General features: G+C 38.2%; 1 protein-coding gene and 1 long non-coding RNA gene across 2 annotated transcripts in view; both read right to left on the bottom strand.

Moving 5' to 3' along the window:
* LOC117949108 overlaps nucleotides 1-13,267 on the bottom strand; it is a 21,576-nt gene extending 8,309 nt beyond the window's left edge. Inside the window, exons 1-2 of the long non-coding RNA XR_004657623.1 lie at nucleotides 13,254-13,267; nucleotides 12,673-12,676 (exon numbers count right to left, since the gene is read on the bottom strand). This is a non-coding gene — a long non-coding RNA (uncharacterized LOC117949108). The remainder of the gene's footprint in view (nucleotides 1-12,672; nucleotides 12,677-13,253) is intronic.
* lingo1a (leucine rich repeat and Ig domain containing 1a) overlaps nucleotides 1-16,356 on the bottom strand; it is a 25,689-nt gene that overhangs the window by 8,173 nt on the left and 1,160 nt on the right. The window lies entirely within an intron of this gene.

The raw sequence follows: 16,356 nt of genomic DNA, 5'->3' as shown, positions 1-16,356 counted from the left end.
ATATTAAAAAAAAAAAAAAAAAAAAAAAAAACAGCTGCTAAGATTTTAAATTAAAACGCTTCGTAAGACGCTTATTGGTTCAATTATTTACAGTAAGTAGCAGCTTGTAGTTATAAGACAGAACATGTATATTGAAAACCATACTTTGGCTTAATCCATTTTAACCAGGAGATTCTGACCTTTCGCTGCCCAAGTAAGATCACTTTCACACTGCTATAATGTCGCTGAGCTGAATTTCGAGAGAAAGGTTACCCTTGTGTCATTGAAAAGCTAAGCTTCCTGGTGGGATTTCTGGCTGGGGGTGGGCCTGTGAAATGGCAGGGCTTAAATGTAAGCCAACGCCCGACAGATGGGACAGCAAAGCCCTAATCCAGGCGAAGAAGCTGGTTGGTGCAACAAGGTGCAGAATTCCAACAGTGGCCAGCTGTTGTCCCGATGAAACTCTGCCATGAAACCTTTCGACATGTCCCTCCTGAACTTCACCCCAAAAGGGGGTCATGTACTGTGTCTGTGCAGGGGCTCTGCTTACTGGTGCCTAACTCCACTACACAGATACAAATACATTTTTATAAGAAAAAATCCTATTTAAAGTAACTCCGAAAGCATTAACAGTCTTTTATCAGCAACATGTCTTAGTCTTGTTTCCTTGACATTAAATGGGTGGAGAAAACATAAACAAAATTTTTCTTCACTTTGCTGTACTCAGGTCTCTCTTGCAAATGTTATCTTAATTGAATAAAGTTGGAGTAATTAAAGGTGATAATAATAATGCCTTACAATTCAACAGCACCACAACCTTTTGCCTCCAAAATGAAAATTGTTGAAATACCTCTATAAAAGATCAATAATGCAATCATCATTATTGTAATTACCAATTACACAAACTTTTACTCCGGAGACCAGGGTTTGGGTCAACCAAGTCAACTTTCATTTTGATATAATTAGTACTTTTACGTGACATTCCTTAAGCCAATACCTTGTGTTTTTTAACCCTAACTAAATATTTCAGTGTTCATAGTGTTCATATTATGCTTTTTGGCCTTTTCCTTTTCCTTTATTGTGTTGCATACCTTTTTTGTGCATGTAATAGGTTTACAAAGTGAAAAAGCCTAAAGTCCACCCCAAAGGGACTTAATATCTCCAACAGAAAGCACTGTTTACAAACCGCTCCAAACAGCTCAATTGTAGTCCAGCCTTTACTTCCTTGATGAACATTATAATGCACGCCCAGGTGCTAGCATGGCACACCCTCGTACAACACACAGGGTGAAAAGAGGAGCTGCAGCAATGTGCAGTACAACAAAAATATGGTGTTTTTTGAAAATTAATGTTATTGTAATGTTATTCTGACATAGCCTCTAAACACAATTGTAAACCTGAAAATGAGGACAATATGAGCACTTAAACGTAACTAGTTCAGATTGTCAATGTTAACTACCGTTTGACTTAAACTGGTACCATGGTCACGTTTCATGGTCACTTGTTAAAGCAAAACTATGTAACTTTTCCCATTTCGGTGCTCCTACAGGTTAAAAGCGGAATTGTCCCGTCGTGTCTCATTGGAACTACAGATCTGCTACCCAATCTGGCAAACTTGCACAGAGCTGTTATGGCGGGTAGAGAGCAGCAAGCGACTGCCTAAGTGCTGTTCACCCTGTTATGAGTTGATGAACCACTGAAACGACTTTGGAAACATTACTGTGCGGAAGTAGAATGGTCATCAAAAATACTGTAATCTATGTTTTAGGGGCTTTCATGAGTGGTGTGGATGTCAGGGTAATTGTTTATTTGAGTGTATGATTACTGTTGTTGTAAATTTCCATCATTGTCATGCTGGCAAATAATACGACTTGGACATGAAACTTAAATTGAATGTCATTTACGCTCAAGTGCATATGTTAAATAGCATAGTTTTCAAATAAAACAAACTCCATAATTTCTAAATGGGTTGCAATATGTGCAGAGATCAGTAGTTTCATGATTGGGGTTGTTAAAACTCTAAAAAGTCATGTTTCATTGCACCCAAAGCTCACCCTTATTTGGCGAGCTTTTTACAGATGTGATTGGGTGTTATCTGTGAGAGAGGGAGTGTGTGTCCATACGTGGCGTTTCATCATTTTTAGGCTCATTAGTCTCGTCTCCCAAGCTCTGTTCAGAGAATCACTCATCATGTTTGGTTCTTAAGGAGATGTGTTTTCAAAGAGGAACAGCCTCCAGAATGTCAGACTTTTATAAAGTGGATGCAGGATTTTGGAAGGACTCAGAACAGAACTCACTAATGAGAACTCAAACTGCTTTTACAGCATCCAGGAAAATAAATAAGAAAAGAAGCCTGCCAATAGTTGCTTTTTTGGATGAATAACAAAAAAAAACAGGGATAATTTCCTAATCAAAGTCAAATTAGAATGACATTAAGGTTATAACAATGTAAAATGTGTGGGATTTAACAAATAATATCAACAGTTAAATATTTTATCACTACCTGACTGTTACCTTGAAAAGCTCAATCAAAGATGGCAGTATTTTTCATTCACTATGTTTTTATGAAATACATCTTTTTTTCTAAGAGTTATCTTGTTTATAGAACCATTATAATTCACCTAAACTAAGTGGGGGCAGTCTCTAAGAAAACCTGATTAGCATTTTGGATATGATAGTTACACAGGGACACAACTTCACTGTAAAGTATAATGAGCTCATAATATCACTTTAATCACTTAACCTGTATGACCAGGGAATGACAAAGTAAAGTGTATCAAACTATTAATAACACATTCTGCAAATATCAGTTGTAAGCCTACATATATGTATCTACTATAGCTTTAAAAGCAAGCAATTCAATCTATAATGGTATAGTCTTGAACCTTAAAACGCCTTTATCAATACAATATGTCATTTGATAAATGTTAAGGGGAATTTCTGCTGTGCATTTATGTTTTTGAAAAAAAAATTCAAGCTTCTACACATCAAAGATAAAGTTATAGTTCACCAATTTAGGAAGTATTCTGTGCGCCGCTGAAACTTTTGTTGATTCAAAACTAGTCTATATCCGCAACGTTTTCTTATGAGGTTTCTTTTTACGATTTATGAGGACTATGGTTAACTGCTCCTCAAATCTCTGCAGGGTAAATTGAGACAGCTGGCTAGACTAGTTGTCAAATCTGAGTTTCTCTTGCATGACTAAAACAACTCTTGAACGTGCACTTTCCACCAAAACAAGTTTCTTTCCGAGGCCATTTAGCACAGGTGCAGAGCATATACCAGACCCTCCTCCACAGCGTGTGTAGGAGGGTCCGGCAAAGCGAAACTAATTTAAAACTAACGAGGCTAAGATTCAAGGCACAGCAGAGATTTGAGCTCAAAGCTAACAAGCTAACAGCCAACATGCTCACAACAGCAACGCTAAACATTGATGTTTTGCAGGTAATGTGTACCATATTCACCCCGTTAGTTTAGCATGTTGGTGTGCTAACAGTTTCTTATTAGCACTAAAATCAGTTTTGCATATATTTCATTACAAACCAAAGCAGTGGACAAATAAAAATTTTGACCTGATGACCTGGCAGTAGATGAAAAGTCAGAGGATTAGATGTTATTATAATTCATATCTGATTTTAACAACAAACTACATACATAGCAACTTTCATATTCTAATGAAATATGAGACTTGAGGTATTTATTGGATATCTAAGGTAATATGAGGTATTTATTATAGTGCTGCTGTACTGTACATTTAGAAGGTTTGGGAGGTGAAAGTAACTAAGCTCAACAGCTAGAATGTGCACAATTGAGCTCACTCAGAGAGAGCTGCTGGAATGGCTGTTTTCTTTTCCCCCTAAAGGCTGAGAGAAAATTCTTCACAGGCGGGAGGGCTGCTTCTAACACACACACACACACACACACACACACACACACACACACACACACACACACACACAGATGCGGATATACAATTTTTGTCCGTGTATTTCTTTGTCCCATAATGCTACGCCCCAGACTCTGGGGCCTGATCTTTTCAGTTTGGAACATCTTGCTGACACCGCCTTTAAGGTTTGAGGCGTTTATGTCACGGGTTACACATGGACTCTTCTCCAAGTACCGCAGGAGAGGCCAACCTTCAGTGCACCGGGACACCAAGTGTTGCTACACTGCCAAAACTGAACACACTGCAGCCATGGCAATACATTAGGAGAAACGATAACCATTGAAGGTCGTAGGTTTACATTTCAGACTGGATGTGGATTTTCGACGAGATTTAGCGTGTGGGCTGAATCTGGCTTGTTGTTTTACTTCTGCAGAGGCCAGCACTAACAAGGTCCCATGAGGTGCTTTAAGAAAGAAGAGTCTGTTTCAAGCAATGGTCCAATGAAAATGTGTTTTTTTTCCACTCAGCAGTTCTAGCCACAACGTTTCTATAAACTTTAAGATGAATAAAATGGATATATGATGTGTGTGTGTGTGTGTGTGTGTGTGTATATATATATATATATATATATATATATATATATATATATATATATATATATAATATCTCACATCTGCTACTGCTTGATTGGTCGATTCACAGAACATTGACACCTAGTTTCATACATGATTAATCAAGTGATTTATCAAGCAAAAATGTAAAATAGCTTGTTTTTAGATAAATACATGTGAAGATATGATGCTCTTTTTTATTGTTAAATTAAATATAATGAATATAATGAAATGTCTTCGAGTTTTGATCGGTCAGACAAAACAAGCGACTGCTCTTTGCAAACAACATGGTTACTTACATTAACTAGATATAAGCTTATTAACAGTTGCCTCAAATGAATTGGTGTTGTTGGAACTTAAGCTTGGTTGTAGTATACAAAATAGTCCCTTAGACAGTTTTAAAACATTAATGAAAATAGCCACAAATACGTAACACGTAACTTAATCTTCAAAGTCTCATTGCAAATGCTAACGGTAACAAAATGATGTGCCTTTTTGCACTACGTAGTATAAAGGACCCACATAACAATTACGATAACGTGTACTTAGGATACACATTTGTATTTTTAAATCAATTTCTTTGAATCCAAAATTAAGAACCTTTTCCATGCAGGAAAAGGCTCTTGCATAATGTATCCACAAGCGTATGATTAGAAACATTGACGGCTTATTGCAATGAATTCACAGGAGATTAGGTAAATGAACAGGTTCCCACATCACTGCTTTGGTGAGCAGCCATGAAAATGTGGCCTTATGTAATACTCCATCTTTTCTTCACCTACTGTATATAAGGCTTCTAGATGTTTTTTTTCTCCATAAGTTTCAATCCAATTTTTATTGAAGCCCAACTGCAAGAGAATCAAGCCAAACTCCTGTAGTTTTTCTCATAGTTCCCACATCACGAGTTTTACATTGAAAATAATTACCTTCTATACTGTTTGTGTTTATGTACAGAAGACAGAAATTCAGCAAGAAATCAGATCCAGACATAGTCACTGTCAACATACTCCCATATCCTGCCAGAGCATCCGATAATCCACATTTTTGCTCAGAATTAAAAATTCATGAGTGAGGAGGTAATATTATGCAGCTAAATCAAGCCCTTACCTCTTCTATTTCACATAAGAATTCATCAAGACTTGTCAGATTTAATTTAAGAATGACAGTACTTATGGAAATCAAAGCAGTCTTAAAGTACGGCTATTGGGAAATAATAATTTTTTTGAAAGGTGAAGGTAACATTTTGAAATTCTACATAAGAACCTTAATGAATATCTCCCAAAAATGAATAAACGTTTTACGAGGAAGGTACTGAGCATATTACTTGACTTAATTTGTGAGTGAATCATTTTTTTTTCCTTAGATGAAGTGAGTGCATTTGCCTGTTACTCTGAGAGTATGGGTCTGTGGGACAGGGTGTTTGTACTTGGGCAAGCTCTGATGCTGGTTTATGGAACAACAACAATACAAAGTCTTCCATATATGTGTGTAGGATGTAGCTTTGATAGCTGTGACTACACCGCAAGCTATACTGGTTCTTCATTAATCGAGTCAACATGGGAACATGCCTCGCTTTCAGAATGAATATTTTAAGCTATATCTTATCTGCTGCTACAGTAAGTGTGATGGGCACAGTGTGGAACGGCTTAGGGCCATATTGACTTTAATTGTGACTGGCATCTAAGTGTAGCAAAGAAAATGTCCCCATTGCTTAGCTGGATCTGCAGCTCACAGTGAGGCATCTAAAAAGAAATGAGCTGTAATTAGTTGATAGAGAGGCGACCCTGATGCAGAAAAAAGTTGCTGGATGAGACACTGAAGGATACTGCTGTTGCTTGCTGTAGCGGTGAACAGCAAAAATTGCAGACAAAACACATGAAGTCCAACATGAAGAATTACCAAGAAATCCTTGTCAGGCAGGCATTGGCTGATGTTATCAATTTTAAACTCAAATATGATTTTCATTATCAGTTTTAAAAACTCCAATATCAGTCAGGCTTTACTCTGTATATTTACCATGTATTTATCTATTTTATAACTTTGACTGACTCTGTTGCATATTAAGTGACTTATCTTGTATTTATAATTTATTTCAGTTCAAACTGCTTGCATCCAAAGTTATTTACCCCATAAATTCCAGATAACTTTAAACTGATGCTTAAGTAAAACTATGAAAAGAACGGGCTTTATTTTTTCAACTAAAAGTGTTTAACTTGGTAGGCCTACATATGTTTATCACAATTCTTTGGAAGCCAAATATAAGAGATCTTTCTCCATATTTTTGTGTTTAGGTAAAAAGAAAAACACATTTTAATAACAAGCCTCATAAATCCAATGTTGGTCTTATTCTAGTTCCTTGTGCATCTACAGTATACAATTTGCAATGTCAATGTGTTTTCAAATTCCTTTTAAGATTAAGAGTGTAAGTGTTCATTATCACTTGATAGGACATCTAATAATGCAGACCCAAAGTACAATAGTCATTCCTATTTAATTCAGAGTTTAGTGGCATTGAACGGATTAAAGAAAAAGGAATGCCATGTTTTCACCACAAACCAATGAAATAAGAATTAGAATAACTTCCAAGCCTCTGTTTTGGGTCATTTTTCTAATTTTTGAAATGGCATAGTTCTTCCGTGAAGGTGAACCTAACACACGTACAGGGAGGATTGTATTTAATGGATTTAAAATGGATGCCAGCGCAACCACACTTTTGGAAAGATTACAATGTACAATACAAAAAACTAGGTCATCTTTAACCATACAATGAAAAAATAACAATAAGGTCTTTGATTTTTGGATTTATGCCTTTTAAATGTACCGACTCTTTTATTAAGCTGCCTGAGCAAAGTCATTTCAGCTTACTCATTTAGAATTGATGTCCTTTAATGGTCCGGGCACTGTCTCATAAGGGCTTTATCAAAAATCAGAGACGCATAACAACTGAGCCAGCGAAAGCCCTGTGGCAGATTGTGTTTCTGCACTACAACAAAACAAAATATATTTTCCTCCTCTCTACTACAATGTGAGAAAAGTCAAAAGGTAGATTTAACCTCTCAAACAATTGACATGTCTACAGTGTATCACTGAGGGTATACTGGCTGTTGTTTTAATGTGTTGACCCAGACATTTATCTGTTGACTTTCAACACTAAAATATAATGAGTGGACCCAGAACAACAAGGCATTTTAAATTTATACAGTGCTGTTCTTGCACTGCCAAACAGTGACTCATGATCCCTATTCCAACCAAAATGAATCACCGGATTGTACATGCAAATGAAATGGCGCCTGTTAAGGCATGCAAACTGATTGTTGATTGAACTAAAATGTCCAAAGGCTACGCTCTGCTCAGTTATCAATTTAAATGGCTATCTGCTGATAAAAAAATACTGTACGACCCATACCGGCAGTGAAAATGATTTACGGCATTTAGGTTACAGTGGGATTTATTACACACTGCAGCTGATAAATAAGCGTTTGCACAGAAGACCTGAATCATCCAAAAACAAAAAACAATCCTGGGCACTTTGAGGGTTGCAGAAACGAGATGTTTGCCCAAACTGAGTATACTCGACTATTGATTTTTTCCAAAAGCTATACCACAGCTAATCAATAAATCCTTTGATTCCAACTTTCAGCATCTGCAATTTATATTTTTCTCCTTTTCTGAGTATAATTTCACTCAAACAACCTGATGTTAATGCTATTTTCCCCTCCTTCATTTACATTGTGTGCAGCAGGCCTGGCCGACCCCTTCGTAACTCCAGTGCAGAGATAGAGGAGCTTAATCCATGTCCGCTGAGAGATTGCCCAGAAAGATGAAGCCTTAATTAGCCAGATAAAACCCCAAATAATGGTGCTATTGCTATAGACTGGGAAATGAGGACTAAGCAGAACAAAGAAAAACAAAGACTACAGTATATAAGATGGCTGAGCTTTGGAGAGAGTTAGAAAGTAACTGCAGCGGCTGGAAAAAGGGGCCGTTCACTCTCACTCTCAAATCCAGCAGGGGAGCATTGTCTCATCTCTCTGAGCAATCCACCTGCTCCAAATTCTCTTATAAGAAGCTTAGAGAAAAATGTTGACCTTCATATAATCAAAGATTATGTGGAGGAAAACAACAACAGTTTTTTTGGAGTACTTAAGCAATATCACTCATGGGAGGTTTGAGCAATTAAAGACAAAATGGCTTGTCTAAGCTGTCCTTGTATCCTCCCGTTACCTCCCTTTGGTTCCCTGTAGTATGAGAGGAGGTCATAAAGATAGTGAAAAGAATAAGAGAATCACATCTCACCAGCTCTGCTAATCCTAGGGGTACTAGAGAGAGAACGAAACCTCACTTTTAGATAGACAATCTAGGTATTTCACATGCTACACATGGATCAATGACAAGGTGACCCTCTATATTAATACCAGATGGCTTTAGGGTTGGCAAAACACTGCAAATCCCTTATCAACACTTCTGCAACCCTTAAAAGAAGTTACAAAAACATGGACTAGAACTTTATTCCTTTCAGCTTTGAATCCTTAAAGTAATGGTGCTAAAACTGATTTAAAATGGTACATTACGGTAAGCTCATATAGACTATGTGTGGATTACTATCTCTTAGGAAAAACCTCATTAGATTCTGAGTGCAACTCATATCAAACCCCATCCAACCTCAATTTGCAGAGCTAGGATGTGAGATCTGTTCTGCCACTCATGTTTTCATAAATGAGAATGACTCTCTTTTTCTTTGTGTCCGAGCATAGAGCAGTGCCTTTTGTTGAAGCATGCTGACTGGCAGATGATTTGCTCGTGGACACACGTTTTAGAATTTCATCTTTGTAGTCCTGTCATGTTAGCCTTGTTGTGATGTGACTTGTGTGACATTTACAGAGGAGACGGTGCTGAAACTTGGCTTATTGTGCTGAAAAATCTTTCCAGATTTCTCCCAGCTTAAAACAAAAACTTTATTTATAGAGTTGGCATGGGGACCAAATAAATAAAGGAAAAGTGTATCAACAAACAAACCAACAAACACCATCCCACTAAGAGATACCTCATGAAACAACAAGGCTGTGCTTCAGGGCTTTAAACAGTTGTACAGCAGAGTTTAAAATTCCCAATGACATTTGAATGTTGCATTTAAAACAGAAAAAAAGCAAAACATTCCCTTGATGCGGCTTCTTCAGTGTAAGGGTTTCCTGCTTTTCTGTGTTATATAATTGTTAATTAATTATTATAATTGATGGTTTTAGCTTGAGTTGCTTTACTTTTTTGTAACATGAATTGTAAGGAAAATGCTATTTGAGAGATTCAACATGATGGCACAATGCACATGATGAAAATGCTTGGCTGTTATCTGTCCTAAAGCCTGTTCACATTTTCCTTAGTGCTGTTTTACTCATTATTTACATCATGGTAAGAACAAGCAGAAGGCTGAAGAAAATCCAAAAGAGCTGAATTATCTATATTTTACATTTGCATATCTACCTATCTATCTAACTAAAGGTTGATGAACAGGTTGAGGGTTTACTGTATTATAGAGGGGAGATTACTCCTGAGGTACTTTTGTATGACCCATAACTTCTCATCATAGGCAAGATTTTAGTTTATAGTGAGAGACAATACAATAGTTCACTACAAGGAACGCAAAATGCAATTTTTTTCCCATCTTAAATTGACTCATTCTGTCATTGTAATAACTTTTGTCCACCTTTACACCCTTGAACAAAGTCCCTTGCTGAATCCGTTATAAGATGGAAGGGTTAAATTGCCGGGACCATCTTCTTGCCCCACATCAGCGCATTGCAGACCTGATCTCTCTCTGCTCCCGATTCCCAAAGGTTCCCAAACTACTTTGCACTTCTGTGGCAGCACGTCACTTGCCAGCGTCCAACAAGGTCAAAAGCCATTTCATTTTCTCGCCTTTGATCGCTGCCTGGCCCTTTCATCAGTGTTACCCTCCCCATCCACCCACACACGACCACCACCGTTTCACCGCTTAAACTGCCCTCACTCATCCCCCCAGATGTCGAAAATGTGACTGTCAGGAGCCAGAGTTAGAATTTGTTTGCCCAAGGGTAATATATAAGCAATCAATCAACTTGAACTTGTCAAACTCGTCGCGTCAAGTAAACCACCATGTGCATTAAGGTGTGGAATACATCTTCTTACAGTATTTCTGTTATCCAGTCCAACCCTGCTCATTCTGTGCAGCTCAGCTTATAGTGGAGACTAGGATTTACTGTAAACTGTCTTGCAAAGTTCTAGTAAACGTATTTTCCAAATCTACAATGTTGCAATCACAGCACTGTTGTATGCTATCAGCTGTGAAATTTCCATTATTAGGGCATCCTAGTGGCTGATTGGTAATCTGAACATATCTGGTTTTAGTCTAGCTGGGAACCTTTGTGACGTACTCACCTCTCCTCTCTCTCCCGTGATATCCTCTCTCTTTTATTTTCTAATAATAAAGGTAAAAATGCACCTAAAATACATTTAAAAAATGACATTGTCCTCACTTTATCACTCACCATTATGCATATTTTAGATCCTGTATATTATGCTTCCCAACTTAATATCCCTTATGTAAATAATATTGAAATGAAATGGACACAAGCCTGTTGATGATGGATATGCCAAACATTTTAACATGTCAAATAAAACTGATTTTATGAATAGTAGTAATACTTAAGTAAAACATTTGACACATTTTGACATTTTGGCCCATACATCATGTAATTCAGCCAACAACTCCTTCAAATACAAAAAGAATATAATTCAATACATGTTTTAGGCAGTGGTGTAGTCTAATGTATTGTAGTGGGTATACTGTACTGTATACAGTGCTGCTCATGAGTATAGGAACCCCTACTTAAGTTGACTAAAAAGAGGAATAAAAAAATCATCATTTTGGAAATTGATCTTAATGCCTTAATTAATTGACATGGTATTATTTCAGTTGGCCTAATTGAGAGATGATTTTATGTAAAATACCCAATGCCAATCTCTAGGTATGGTGAAGGGTATGTGATGATATCGGGTTATTTTAATTCCAAAGGACAAGGGAACCTTATCAGGATGCCTAGTGTCCTGGATCCGTGAAATAACTGGCCTTTCATAATAAAAATATGCCTGCTGCTTTGGGAATTTAACCTAGGGATGGCTTTACTCATGCCCCCTGTATTTTAAAGAAGAACATTTATTTATTTACAATACATTATTTCATTCACCAAGAAAATTTTTTTTTTTCCTCATTTCACTCAACTTAAGCAGGGGTTCTTAGACTCATGAACAACACTGTATGTATATGTTTTTTTTGGGGGGGGTGGGTCTTAGTGCCCTCCCCCCGGGAAATTCATTTCCTGTACTTAGATACACTGTAATGCACCAATTAATGGCTAAAATACCTTTTATTTAGCCCACGCAAAGAAAGAAAAAACACAGATATATGTTAAAAATATAATGGGAAGTATGTTGTTGTGTGTCATTGCACATTGTTAAGTGGATACATGGAAATCCTGGAGTATACTGCGTTTAGCTGCGTATCATGTACACTACACCACTGGTCTCAAGATGTTTTTCAAATGGTTTATTTTATAATTGAAAATGTGTTCCAGTTTTGACCAATAGTTAGCCATTTGTTGGTAGAACAATTACAATTTGTATATTTTTTCTGGATGCACTGCATAAGTTCCAGTATTTCTACGAGAAAATCTCTTTTTCCACATCTATCTGTAGGTAAGATTATTGCCGCTTCTTTATGTCTAGCAAACTAACATCTCCTCATGCCACCCAGTCTGGTCAATAACCTGAAATCTGAACCCTTGTTTCCCTGCATTTCTGCTCCCCTCCATTGATAGTACTAGAAGTTCTTTATTACAATGTTCTGTCATTCATTTCTCTCACTACGCGTCAACAGCGAGTTAGTGAAAGAAAGCCAAACGAGGGAGGAAGACAGACAGACAGACAGTGCTTTAAGGAAAGTAACAGCGAGAGCGAGGGAGAGCACCAAAAAGATGGAGAAAGTGAGCTTTCTGGGAACTAAAAGCCTCTGCCCCTTTATACCTCAAACCAAGGTGTGTGTTGTCTTACATCACATGATGAATGGGAGCAGACTAACAATGGATAGACCCAAACGTACCTGACGAAAGGAGGGTATAATGGCCTTGAAGCCCATTAAATATTTGAAGTATCAGAGAGGGTAACCTTTCTATACAATGGCAGCATTTGAACAGGGGTGTCCATGGTCTTAATGAATTCTAATGGGATTAGTAGCTGTTAATGACCCTTTTTGAGTGCCATGAAATAGCAACAGCAACAAAACACGTACTGAAACATGTTAGACTTTTCTCTGAGTTAATTATCTCAAAGGCAGAGACTGGTCTGCATATTGGTTAGTTAAACAGGCAGGTCCATGTCAAAAATACTACCCAAAAGAAGAAATGTTGTACTAATGCATTTCACTTTAAAATCAGAGAAGACTTGCAGCAGATACAGTGTTAATGACAACTTCACTTCTGAATAGATGCATCGGTCAGCCTACTAGACAAAAGAATTGAGAGTCGAGAGTGCAAGTACTGCAACTAAACACCGAACTCACTGTACTCCGGATCTCAAAAGGGTATTCAAACAGCAATTACATCAGGGAGGTGGGGCAGAAACACAAATCTTGTTTCCTCTTATGGAAAATATCATACGCTCCATTCAAGTGTAGCAGCATGAGTTGGTTTCCAGTCACCACTGAATATCACTGTCTGAATAAATGCTTTCAGTAGAACAGATGGAACATATTGTTATTTTGCTGCACAATACCATTCATTACCACAGCAACACAATTCATTCAGACAGTTATAAATGCCTATGTGAGTATTGAATGGGACAATAATGTTCATTGTCCACAGATGGAAAGGAAGGAACTGTAAATAACAATGCAGATGGAATTCACACCCAAAACTCATCAAATTTGATGCTTTTGTTTTTATGTGATCTTTTTGCCACTTACTTCAGCAACTTCTATTCAGGTGTTTTAGCTCTAGCCTCCTATCTCAAGCTGTTGTCTGAGGCCATCAAGTGCCTCTGCCGATGTGATTTACAGCCTACTACCGGCTAACCAGAGTGCCATGCACGTCACTGACACAGTCATCTAAAAGATAGGTGTCTAAATGTAAGTCTGGCTGGCAACAGGGCCGCCGACAAAGGCACTGATTAGTCTGTATGCAGTGAATACAAATGCCCTCTCCAGAGGGTTGGTGAGGACATTTAGTAAGCACAATAACACCTCCCCAACCCTTGACCCAAACCTTGCCCACCAAACGATGCCTTTTTTAATGATGCATCCTGCAATAAACCAGGTGGTTTATGGCTATTCTAACCCTGGCACTGACTAGGAGTGTGCATCTATTTAATGTACATGGTTTAGAATATAATTTTATTGAAAGGTAGGCAATTCAAGGGCTCATTTTAATGCTGACAGTAGTCAAGCATTATTAGAATAAAATCTATATGGATGCTTTTTGACCAAATAACTTGATATTGATAACGCAACAATATTGTAGTGTAGATTGCTGCTTTCACTAAATATTTTCACAATGAGATTTTTGATAAATAAGCATCAGTAAGGTTGATATAATGACTAAGTGAGTAAAGGCAAACGATAGAACAGTTACAATACAGTTACAGATATTACAATATTACGATATCCAAAATCTAAGAAGATATCTAGTGTCATTTCACAATATCGATATAATATCTATATATTGCTCAGCTCTAAGGTAAAGTGGAGGGCAAAGCATTGGTTACATGCCAACATGGGTTTTGTAGGAACTTAGGTTAAATTTGACGGAGCTTTGTTAAAGCAGTATGCTTTGTATGGAGCCAAGAGCACAAGCCTTTTGAAGTTTTTTGTCACCCAGAGGCCTGAAAAACATTAAACAGAAAAAGAAACCAACACATTTTGTTGTTTTTGAGATAGAGCAGCAAAATATACAGTGTTACATCTGTGCAGAGGCATGTCCCATGCAGGACAACCGAGTTGTAAAAAAGAGAAAAATCTTACACTCAAAAGGAATTGTAGTGCCAAACCTTTGGGGAAAAAAGGACAAAAAATGCTGATAACTTTCAGACAGCACTTGAAGCTGATCGTCCCACTAATCTTGTTTAAAAGACATCCACCAAGGACAACAGTGTCTCGTGAACAAGAAGCCCCCTGCCATCAAACAGCTACTATGATTCCACCTCAAGCCTTTTATAAACATGCCGTCCAGCCCCGGGCATTAGTGTATCAGGGCAGTGGCATCAAGTGGAATGACAGCCTGGTCTTATAAAAACAACATAATTGCCATCCTGGGTGAAAACTCCCTGCACTGTGTCATTGTAGAATTGTGTAGGCATTGTGGCCTCACAACTGGGAGCTAATAAACACCTTGTCAGTGCAGTAGGTGTCAGCTTTACACCCAGGGTGAGTGTCTCCAAGAGACGCACTAACACGTCATAAGCCAGCATTAACCCACTAAATCTATTGGTCATTTAGTGTGTTGTGAGAAGCAAGCCTGTGATCAGTCATCATGCAATAACATCATGGTCCACACCACTCCCACCCATTCTGTCTCGAGTGCTCCTCTGCCCCGGACTGCTGACAAATCTACGTTGAAGCTGATTTCCTTCAAGAGTTATTACAATGCAGCACACACTCTTATGCTTGGTTTATTGGTTTGCTAATCCATTCTTTCTGCACAGGATTGAGTTACAAACATGGCAAGATGTAACCATACATACGCATATAATGCTGTTATGTGAAGCATAATTTTACTGTGACATCTGATACTCTGTACTATATTGGCCGCTATCTAGAGATTTAGCTTATTGCAAACATTGATCAACGTGTTGTAATTCAATATAGTATGTCAACAGCAGCATAATGTTGTAGGAGAGGAGGGGGGGGGGGTCCTTTGTTACTTTGTCCTACAGCTTTATTGCAAGGCAGAGAAGTGAATCCTATTGACAACTCGTGGGTGGCCAAGGTCAGCGGCCGCACATTTATTTAATGAAGACAGCCAGGGCAGTCTTCAGACTGGCGGAGCACACACCTCAACAGCATCCAAACCATCAAACAGATACATTTACTCTGAAGTCCTTCTCGAGTGACACAAAGACTCTTAGAAATCAGGCAGAAAGAAAATACTAACTTTTTTTTAAATAAGGAAAGTACATCACACTCTGGGGAAAACAAAGACCTCAGGCTGTAACGCGCCTACTGTATGAACCCCCCTGTGCCACACCCTTGCTTGTGCATGTGTGAAATCTCAAAGTGTATCAGCTATCTATCATCTTGGATGTTGAGCCCAGATAAAGCCTAGAGAGGCTGTGCTGCTGCTGTTCGAGCTACGGGAGGCTGCTCCTGTTCTATCTGGCTGTCCCATCCCTCCGGCTATTTATAACCAATAGAGCTACAGCACTTTATGAATGTCTGCAGGCACAGCATCACACAGTATTCTGATACTCTGCCTCTACTGTTTTGGTGTGTCATCATTATATGAGGCAGTGCTGGACAATAAAGTGGTAAACATTTCAGGGAGGGGGGGGGGCTTGTAATATAGGCTATTCTCTGCAAATGCTGTCTTGAATGATAAACAGCAGACGGCGTGTGGCACCACAAACACGCAAGTTTCCTCTTGTGTCCTGTGTAGTCGCAGTGTAAGCTATATTTAGCTAGATCTCATCCCTGTTGTTTGGTTGAAAACCCCCAAAATTCCAAAGTCGTTTCCGAGGATCAATGCAATGCATGACTCCGTCGCAGCGGAAGCCTGCGTTGCTTTTATTCCTATTTAACAGATAGCCATCTTTGCAGATAAATAAAATGTCATAAAATGCGGGGGGGGGGGGGGGGGGGGG

Source organism: Etheostoma cragini, chromosome 8 (genome assembly GCF_013103735.1).
Source record: "Etheostoma cragini isolate CJK2018 chromosome 8, CSU_Ecrag_1.0, whole genome shotgun sequence".
In the NCBI taxonomy this organism is placed as follows: domain Eukaryota; kingdom Metazoa; phylum Chordata; class Actinopteri; order Perciformes; family Percidae; genus Etheostoma; species Etheostoma cragini.
This window is presented reverse-complemented; position numbering and strand designations above follow the sequence as displayed.